The 9725-nt window shown below is 37.6% G+C and overlaps 1 pseudogene; it reads left to right on the forward strand.

Annotated features, from left to right (window-relative positions):
• Positions 1 to 7612: 7612 nt before the first annotated feature.
• On the forward strand, positions 7613 to 8996 carry LOC141816383 (transcription termination factor MTERF8, chloroplastic-like; annotated as a pseudogene).
• The last annotated feature ends 729 nt before the right edge of the window (positions 8997 to 9725 follow it).

A 9725-nucleotide genomic window follows, 5' to 3' on the forward strand; every position in this document is an offset into this window, starting at 1 on the left:
AGACCCGACCACGGGCCGGGTCCAGCCTGGACCCGGCCCAGACCCGGTTAGCCGAGCTGAACCGGAACCGACCCGGTAGGATGCCGAGTCGGTTACGGTTCAAGCCTGTTTTGAATCGGCGGACCGCCGGTTAACCGGCGGGTTGAACCGCCGGTTGAACCGCCGGTTGAACCGATTTGGGGGTTTTTTTAATTTTATGTTTTTTTCAATATCTGTTTAATATATAATTGTATATATTATCAATACATTTTTATATAAAATATATTTATTCTTATTTAATTAAATTATAATTTAACATGTAGTTGTTAGGGATCGAACCAAGACATCCTAGGACACAAGCATATATATCCACCACTGTTCTACAACGTCTTTTATTTATAAAATTAATATAATTATATATATACTATATTTATATTTATTTAATTCAATTTTAATATAGGGAACAATTCTCACCGATCAAAGACGTAGAAACTCATCTATCCAATGACTTTTATACATAATTTCAATACGATATTATATATAATATAGTTATATATTTATTTCAAATATATTATAATACACGTGGGGATCGAACCCGAGAGTTCCATATGAGAAATTGATACAGAGACTACTATACTACAACATATTTAGTAAATTTATTAAATAAATTTATTTATATATTTATTTTAAAATTATATTTACATGACGTTAGTGAGGAACGAACCAAAGTCTCCCGCGTGAGAAAAAGGAATACGCACCACTAAACTACATTGACTTTTCTCACTTTTTTTCAATATTTCTTTTATATATATTTTAAAATTTTAATATAATAATCTCGAATCGTCGCGAACCATCGTGAACCGTGAACCGAACCGTGAACCGGCGGTTCCGAACCGTGAACCGTAACCGTCTTGAGCGGTTAAGGTTAAGGGTCGACCTACCATCAACCGTCGAACCGGCGGTTCTGAACCGTCGAACCGGCGGTTCTGAACCATGGTCGGGTCTACCTTGACCTTTGTAAGGAATTTTATGTCAATCTTCGTCCAGTTGCAATTAATTCCGACAATTTTGTGACTACAGTAGCAGGAGTTTCAATTCAGTTCAATGCTGAAACTGTTCGGTCTTTTCTAGGTCTTCGTTCTTCACAAAACCTTTTCATGTGTTTTCCTGACTTTACTGGTCCCATCACTGGTTCATTTTCTCACATCACAGTGGATCAAATTCATGAGCATTACTTTGGTACCCGTAGAAATCCTTTCAAGAACATTTTCCATGCCACTGAGATGTCTGCCATTAATTATGTTTAGTACAGACTCATTTTAGATTGTGTCATTCCTATTGTGACTCGAGGTCAGGCTATGATACGTATTCCTCACATGATCATGATGTATGCTTTAGAGCAACATTTTGACATTGATGTTGCCCAACATGTCTACTCTTCCATTCTCTACTACTCGGGTATCACAAATGGCAAGATCTACATGCCATTTTGTCACATCATCACACAGTTCATTGCATCTAGGGGCATCGATGTTTCTGTAGGCACAATCCGCAAGCTATCCAAAGATTATGATCAGATTTCCTTGCGCCATTTGAAGTTGGCAAAGATCACTTACCATCGTGGCAGCTATAGTTTGGAGACGTGATGTTGAGGGAGGACCTGCAGTGGAGTCTTCTGAGTCAGAGGGAGAAAAGGATGCACCTGCAGCACCTGCTCCTCCTCCTGCAACTGGTGCACCCCCCACACATGGTTTGGATGAGCGTATCACGCATCTAGAGGGGAAGGTGGACCAGGGCTTTCATGATCTTGGCGAGCGCATGCAGGGATACTATCAGCATGTGCAGACCTATCACCAGGAGGTTCATGAGTATTACCAGGGAGTTCAGACTTACCATCATGAACTTCAGGGCTATTTTGAGGAAGTTAGAGGTCTCCGTCAGGATTGGTCATTGGCTGCTCAGCGGCAAAATGAAGCATATGCACAGCAGCAGCAGATGTACCAGCAGCAGCAGCAGATGTTCGACATGATGCAGAGGATGCACATGTCTTATCAGGCTCCTCCACCTCCTCCACCTGCTGATGATGATGAGGACATGTAGATTGATGGATTTGTTGTTTGGTTTTGCTTATGGTCTTGTTGGTGGATTTCTAATATTTGCTGTAAAACTTTAAAACTATGGTGGTGTGGTACTTATGTTTTGGTTATGGATGCTAGAAACCTTTAAACTACTTGTTTTAAGAATCATTTTATATCATGTTAAGTGTTTGTATTGTTGTTGATTCTTGCTTATGTTTTTGTGTTGTTGGTTTGGTTAATCATACTTAATGTTATGGTAATGGATTAAGGGGGAGTATTTGGATTGCATAAAATTTTGAGAAGAACATACATGTGGGTACCTTGTATGGATTTAGGGGGAGTGTTGAGTTATAATAATTTTCCGAGATGGAAAACATTAGCTAATTTCAAGAATTAAGGATTCATGACATTTCTTGTTGGTCATTACACATACTAGATCTAGTATTTGGTGGAAAGATCTATTCATCTTCATTGATGATACTTTGATCATAAGAGCCTTAGAGTTTCAAGTTTTTGATACATAGTATCAAAATAGCATTTTAATGATGAAAAATTTATGAAATTAATTTTTTCTAATGACAAATGGGTTAAGTAATTACGGTGTCAAATTTCATAATTTTTCGACGAAAATTGAATTAGTTATGCATTTTTGAAGTTGGGTCTAAAAACCAAGGTTTTCAGTCATCAGTCGACTGATGCAGCAGACTATGTCCTGTTTAACTTTGTTTTTGACCCGTTTCTTGGCAATTGACCATTCTTTGACCTCTAATTCTTGGGGTATACTCTAGTATAACATTATTGATCAATTGGACTGGTCAAAATCTAAAACTTTGATGTCCAAAATAAAATTATTGGTGCATAAGGGAGTAAGGTTTTAGGGGGAGCTTATGCCATATGTTGGTAAGTTTGACATGTTATGCTCCTTCTAGCATCTTTAGTCAAAATTGCTTTTCCCTTCTTGGTTTTTGATGTGTTTGATGATTGACAAAAAAGGGGGAGAATGAATGGGTTCAAGTTAGGTTTTTTTTAAAAGTCATTCATGATTTAATACTCATGCTAATCATGCTTAGTGATACTTATTGATTCATTATGCTTATGAATGGTTATTGATTCAGTTTTTACTGGGATAAATTGTTGTTATTTAATACATGTTGTTTTAAAGACCTAACTTAAATGAATTTTTATCAAACATCAAAAAGGGGGAGATTGTTGGTGCAATCTTGCCCCAAGTGATTTGGATTTTAATGTTTGGCTAAAATGAGTTTAAGTTAGGCAATGTTGGTGATCTAACTTGTGTGATTTGAGTCCACAGGAAAGTCCAGGTTAGAAGACTTGGCAAAGGATGAAGTCCCGGAGGTGAGACCTCTTGGCAAAGGATGAAGTCCCGGAGGCACGGCGCCTCTTGGCAAAGGGAGACTTAGCATGACGAAGCTGAAGGAAACGTTTCAAGCTAGTGCAAGGAAGGGCACGAGACTTGTGGAAGGCGTTTGAAGGTTTGCGTTAAGTCTAAGGGCTAAAAAAGAAGCTGAATGGGGAGTTTCAGCTTGATCAATCGACTAGCCCTTGAAGCAGTCGACTGGTGGTTGATTAGAAGCACACACAGAGTTCACAGATAGATCAGTCTAGTGGAGCAGTGGCTCAGTCGACTTCTAGGTGACCGTTGGGGCAACAGCTGGCTGATTAACTAGCCCTTGGAGCAGTTGACTGATGTATGAAAAAATATAAAAATAGCAAATGACGCCGAAGAAAATAACGATATTGTTTCATCATTTTTCTAGCAAATCTCTGAAATTGTAAAAGCTTTCCTCTTCCTCCGTACTTCACTAATCAATCCTGTGAAAGGAAGAGATCTGTTTGTGAGGGTTTTCTTCACCTTCGAAGCGTGCTTCGAAAAGGAGGGTTTTCATAGTGGAACGGTCGTCTATGTGTGTGGATCCTTGGACTAGTCACCTCGTTGAGATGGATACCAAGTAAACAAACCAGGTTAGCGATTGTTCTCTCATCTCTATTTTATTTTTACTTCCGCTAACGATTTTGCAGGAAAAGTTCGAAGAAAATCGCTATTCACCCCCCTCTAGCGAACGCACCGATCCCAACAGAACCACCCCTGCTCAGAGGAGAAATTAGAGATGGTCTTTATTACCTTCAACCTACATCTGCCAAAATCCTCATTGGAGAACACACAAATAAGTTCGCCTGACATGCATGACTTGGTCATCCATTTTTATGTCTCATTCAAAGTATCATTAATCGGTTTGACTTGTCAACTTCTTTGGCATCTTCATCACATGCTTGAGAAGCATGTTTGAAAGCAAAGAGCCACAAATTACCATTTGTCCCTTCTTCTCATGTGTCTAGTTTTCCTTTAGAAAGAATTCATTATGATGTTTGGAGTCCTGCTCTTATTTTATCAAATTAAGGTTTTCTTTATTATGTAATTTTTATTGATGACTTTAGTAAGTTTACATGGGCATTTCTCATGAAACAAAAATCTGATCTTTTTGATAATTTTCAATTTCAAAGACATGTCGAATGCTACTTTAGATATAAAATACTCTCTCTCCACTCTAATTATGATGGAGAATATCAAGAACTTCATCGTCATCTAGACTCTTTTAGCATCCTTCATTGAATCTCATGTCCTTACACTCATTAACAAAATGATTCCGAAAGAGGAAACAACGTAATATAATCGAAACTGCATTGGCTCTTTTAATCATGCATATGTTCCCTTTAAATTTTGAGATGATGTAGTCTAAACTGTAATTTATCTCATTAATCGTCTACCTACCCCATTGCTTCAATATAAATGTCCCATGAAAAAAAAAAATCTATAATCAGCTTTCCAACTACATTTTCTTATGCATCTTTGGTTACGCATGTTATCCATGGCTACGACTACTCTAAACATAAACTAAATCCTGATTCTGAATAATGTATTTTCCTTGGTTATAGTAATTTGTACCATGGGTATCATTGTTTGCACATACCGACTAGGCATATATATATATATATATATATATATATATATATATATATATATATATATATATATATATCCCGACATATTTTTTTGATGTGTCTGTATTTTCTTTTGCAGCCACACCGGCCAACAACTTCATCCAGAGAAAATAGTGGTACTTTCTTGATACCACCTAATATCCCATTAGAATTCTCATAGGTTGCTCATCTGATGAGACACCATAATGATACAAGTGGGGATGATATCCTAAGTTCTGCTTCAGAGTTCTCTATTATCTCTCCTATACCATCAAAATCACCTCGAGTGGATACTCCATTAAGAGCAGCGCACACTAATAAAAGGGACAATATGTAGAACATATTCTGTGTCCAATCTCAGAAACATCACCAGATATTATACTCTTTAACTCTCAATCATCGAATAATACAAGTTCGTCATCTGAATCTCCGTGTCAACCTACTACTGTCTCTTCATCATCAACAAGTGATTCAAATGATGATGCTCCTCGTCGTACTTTGCCCTTAAGTGACATCTTTACACGTTGCTCACCAATGGAAACTCAACATCCCCTTACGCGAGCTGTAGTGGTCTCTTCAAAATTTGTTGAACCAATTTATTTTTCACAAGCAACTAAGGATCCGAATTGGCTTAGTACAATGACTTTAGAATTTGATGTTCTGCGCAATGGAATATCGAGCCTAGTTTCGCCCACTTCCTCCATGAATGTTGTGGGCTCAAAATGGATTTTTTGTCTTAAGCATCGAGCTGATAATTATCTTGAACAATACAAAGCTCGACTTGTAGCCAAAGGATTTAATCAATAATCAGGTATTGACTTTAATGACACTTTTAGCCTAGTCATCAAAATTACATTTGTAAGATTATTGTTATCAATAATTGTTAGTTCTAATTGACCTATACGATACTTAGATATTTCCAATGCATTTCTTCATAGTTATCTTGAGGAAACTATTTTTATGGAGCAACCCCTGGAGTTCCTGCATCCATAATTTTCATCTCATGTTTATCAACTCAAGAAATCTATATATGTTTTCGACAAGCTCCTCGTGCATAGTTTCATCATTTATCTAGCTAATTACAAGGTCAAGGATTTTCTAAATCTAAGACTGACTTTTCTCTATTCTACAAATATAATGATGACTCTATAATATGATATTTTTTCTTATTTATGTGGATGATATTTAAATTACTAGCAATGATTAAAAATGCATCACAACTCTATTACATCTTTTCCATAAAAAATTTCCTATTTGAGATCTAGGTAATGCATATTTTTTCTTGGTATCGAACTTATCTCATACGATGAATGTTGTCTCCTCTCTCGGAGCAAGTACATTACTAGAATTCTTCAAAGTTCTAAGATAGATGGAGCACGTCCGATATCCACACCAATTGCTATAAACAACTTCTCTGCATCTTCTCCTACTATATTTGATCCCCAAGTTTATTTAACCATTATTGGAGCCTTACAGGACTCGAAAATTATCGAATGAGAGTGGATGACGTGATGTTTAGTGTCTCAGAGGAGGCACGCAAACTCATCAGGATAACATGTTTTTAGCTAGGCTAGAGCTCAGGACAGCCATATTCACTATTATAATATTTATAATTTATTAATTATTATTATATTATAATAATTACGGAATCATGTTGTAATTATATATAGAATCATAATTGTTATAATTGTATAACAGTCATAAGATCATAACCGTTATAATGATAATTTTTAAATATATATATTTATATAGAGTTTTGATATTCTACATGTATTATCCTGTGTGACTTGGCCACGACAGATGATTCCGAGCACTTGGAACTATTCCGCACATCCGAAATAGTAATAATATATATATATTTTATTTTTTAAATTTTTTTATTTACAGTTAAGTCATTTAAAATTTTATTTTTAGAATTTAAAGATTGAGTTATAGTATTAAGTATAAAAAAAAAATTTAAAATAAAAAAATTTAATTGCTCACCGAGTGCGCTCGATTATTATCCTATACTTTTTTATCCAATATACTTCATGAACAATTAAAATTTTTTATTTAAATATGTTTTATATTTAATACTATAACTTAACTTCTAAATTTAAAAAAAATTATATAATTTAATCATAAACAATTAATACTATTATTATTTTAGACATTCAGAATGAGTGTCGTATATAGGATATCAAAACAGTGTACGCATGTGAGAAACAGTTAATTTTAATAAAAAAAATACGTTTTACTTTTTTAATAAAAAAAATTTCCTTTTACTTTTACCTTATTAAAATACTTTTTGTTAACAATGGTGTAACGGTAGAACGCGGATTGTGATCTAGAAACCCACGATTCAATCCCCAATTACACACAATCAAAGGATGTTGGGCATCTGGATTGACTACCGTATGTGCTTCTCGATTTCCTGATGGTTGATGGAAAATTTTCGTAGACAATCAGCCACTAATTCATAAGACTGATTGGAATTTATTATTATTTTTATTAAAATACTCTTTAATAATTTTATTTTATATAGAAATGCAACAAAACGCTAACGATCGAGCCGATCTCAACCAGCCGCCTAGCACACCGGCGCTAGGGTTTCGGGGGAGAACAAATTAGAGGAGAGATCGATGAACAGGTTCCATTTCTTCTCCCTCTTCTCCAAAACTCTCGCTCCTAATCGTTCTTCTCGTTCCCGCGATGCTATCCTGTTCGCCGTCTTCCCTTACTCTTCCGACGCCGCTTCCGGTGGCACCATCACTGGGCAGCACGTGTTCATGGCCCAGTACCTCGTCGAATCCTGCGGCTTCGACCAGAATAAGGCCACTGATGCCTCGAAGCTTCTCGGCGGCATCAAATCCCGGCAGCAGCCAGATTCCGTCCTTGCTTTCTTCAAAAGTTACGGCCTCGATGACAAATCTGTGAAGGATATCCTAGTTTTCGCTCCCCAATGTCTTCTTTTGGACGTAGAGAAATCTCTGGCCCCAAAGTTCCGAGCTTTGCAGGATCTAGGTCTCTCCCAATCCGACGTCGTCCACCTCGTCCAGTCAAATCCCATCTCCATCAGGAGCAACATGGAACCCATTCTGTCAAAGATCAAATTTTGGCAAAGCCTTGTTGGGTCTGAGGTTTTTCTGCGGAAGTTTTTAAAGCGTAACCAGTGGTTTCTTGGGTACAGCATTCCGAAGAGGGTCCAGCCCAACCTCGGGATTCTACAGGAATGTGGAATCACTGGCCAGAAGCTCTCTTCTATCTTGAAGTATAATCCGAGCATTGTGATGCAGAAACCTGATTCATTGAAATCCTTGGTCAGTCGCGCGGAGAACTTGGGGGGTGCCGCGGACATCTGGGATGTTCCACTTGACTCTGTGGGTTCTTTACATGGTCAATCCAAAAAAGTTCAAGATGCAAATGGAGTTGTTCAGGGGCTTCGGGTGGTCGGAAGACGATTTTGTTGCTGCATTCCGAAAGTGTCCTACCTTCACAACAGTATCTGTGAAGACTTTGCAGAGAAAAATGGAGTTCTTTCTGAATGAGGCTGGATGTGCTTCATCTGACTTGATGCTGTGTCCAATATTGTTGACATTTAGCTTGGAGAAAAGGTTGATTCCGAGATATCAGATCTTGGCATTCTTGAAGTCCAAGGGATACTGCAAAAGAGCTACCAAATTGTCAACATGCATGATATATTCAGAGAAGACATTCTTGGAGAAGTGTATCCTTCGCTATAAGGACGAGTGTCCTGATTTGATTGAATTATATGCAAGCTTAAAAAAACACTAATGTTTCTGATGCTGAAACTCAATGAGTAAGTCAACTTTTCCTGCAAATTATCTTTCATGCTACAGTGTTGATTCTATATCAAACTGTAAACCAACTCTTCAGTTATATTTTTACTATGATCATGTGAGCAAGTTCTTTTAATCCCAGAACCCTGTTTTTTGTGGCTCTACAACAGATATGAAGTAACTGCTTGGTCGAGGACAACATTCATCTACTATTTCTGATGAATTATTATTCAGAAACATAGTTTTGCTTAACACTAAAGGGAACAGACAAAATGATGCTATTTTAGGGCCTGTTAATTCTCATCTGGAGACCCAAATTTCTCAGTTTCAGATTTCTTGTGCAGTTTACTCTTCGATCTTTGGCTTCGGTTTATGCATAGTGATGCAGTTGCACCACTTTCGATGTGTCCTGACCGGTAGAGTTGGAATCCTATTTTAAATCTCATGGCATCCACCGCGCCAGACGTGATCTCTCTGATTCTGATGCTTAAGTCAATCATGTATAAGAGTATGCAAATGCATGGGAGTGTCTATGTGGTTCTCGTCATTACCTATTCTTTTATATTGGAGCTCTTTGTTGTTCACAAAAATTGCCACCTTAGCTATCATCGGTTGGGTTGGTAGGGCGTTATCGAGCAGCGAACACCACCACATGCCCTATAAGAAAAAAAAATGATAAATCCCAGTTAACCCCATTGACTATCTCTGGGGTGATTGGCTCAATCCCACGGAAGTTTCCCACCGGCCACCAGGGTAAATCGGGAAGTGCACGCAGCGGCCAGCCCAGACGCCCAACATCCTTTGATTGTCGCTCCCCATTTGAAGAAAAATTCCTGCAAATACGCTGTAGCTGGGGATCGAATCGCAGGTGCCTGGGTGACAACCTAGA

Source organism: Curcuma longa, unplaced genomic scaffold (assembly GCF_044706935.1).
Source record: "Curcuma longa cultivar G26 ecotype Majalengka, Jawa Barat unplaced genomic scaffold, ITB_CL_G26_1.1 contig_16348, whole genome shotgun sequence".
Taxonomy (NCBI): Eukaryota; Viridiplantae; Streptophyta; class Magnoliopsida; order Zingiberales; family Zingiberaceae; genus Curcuma; species Curcuma longa.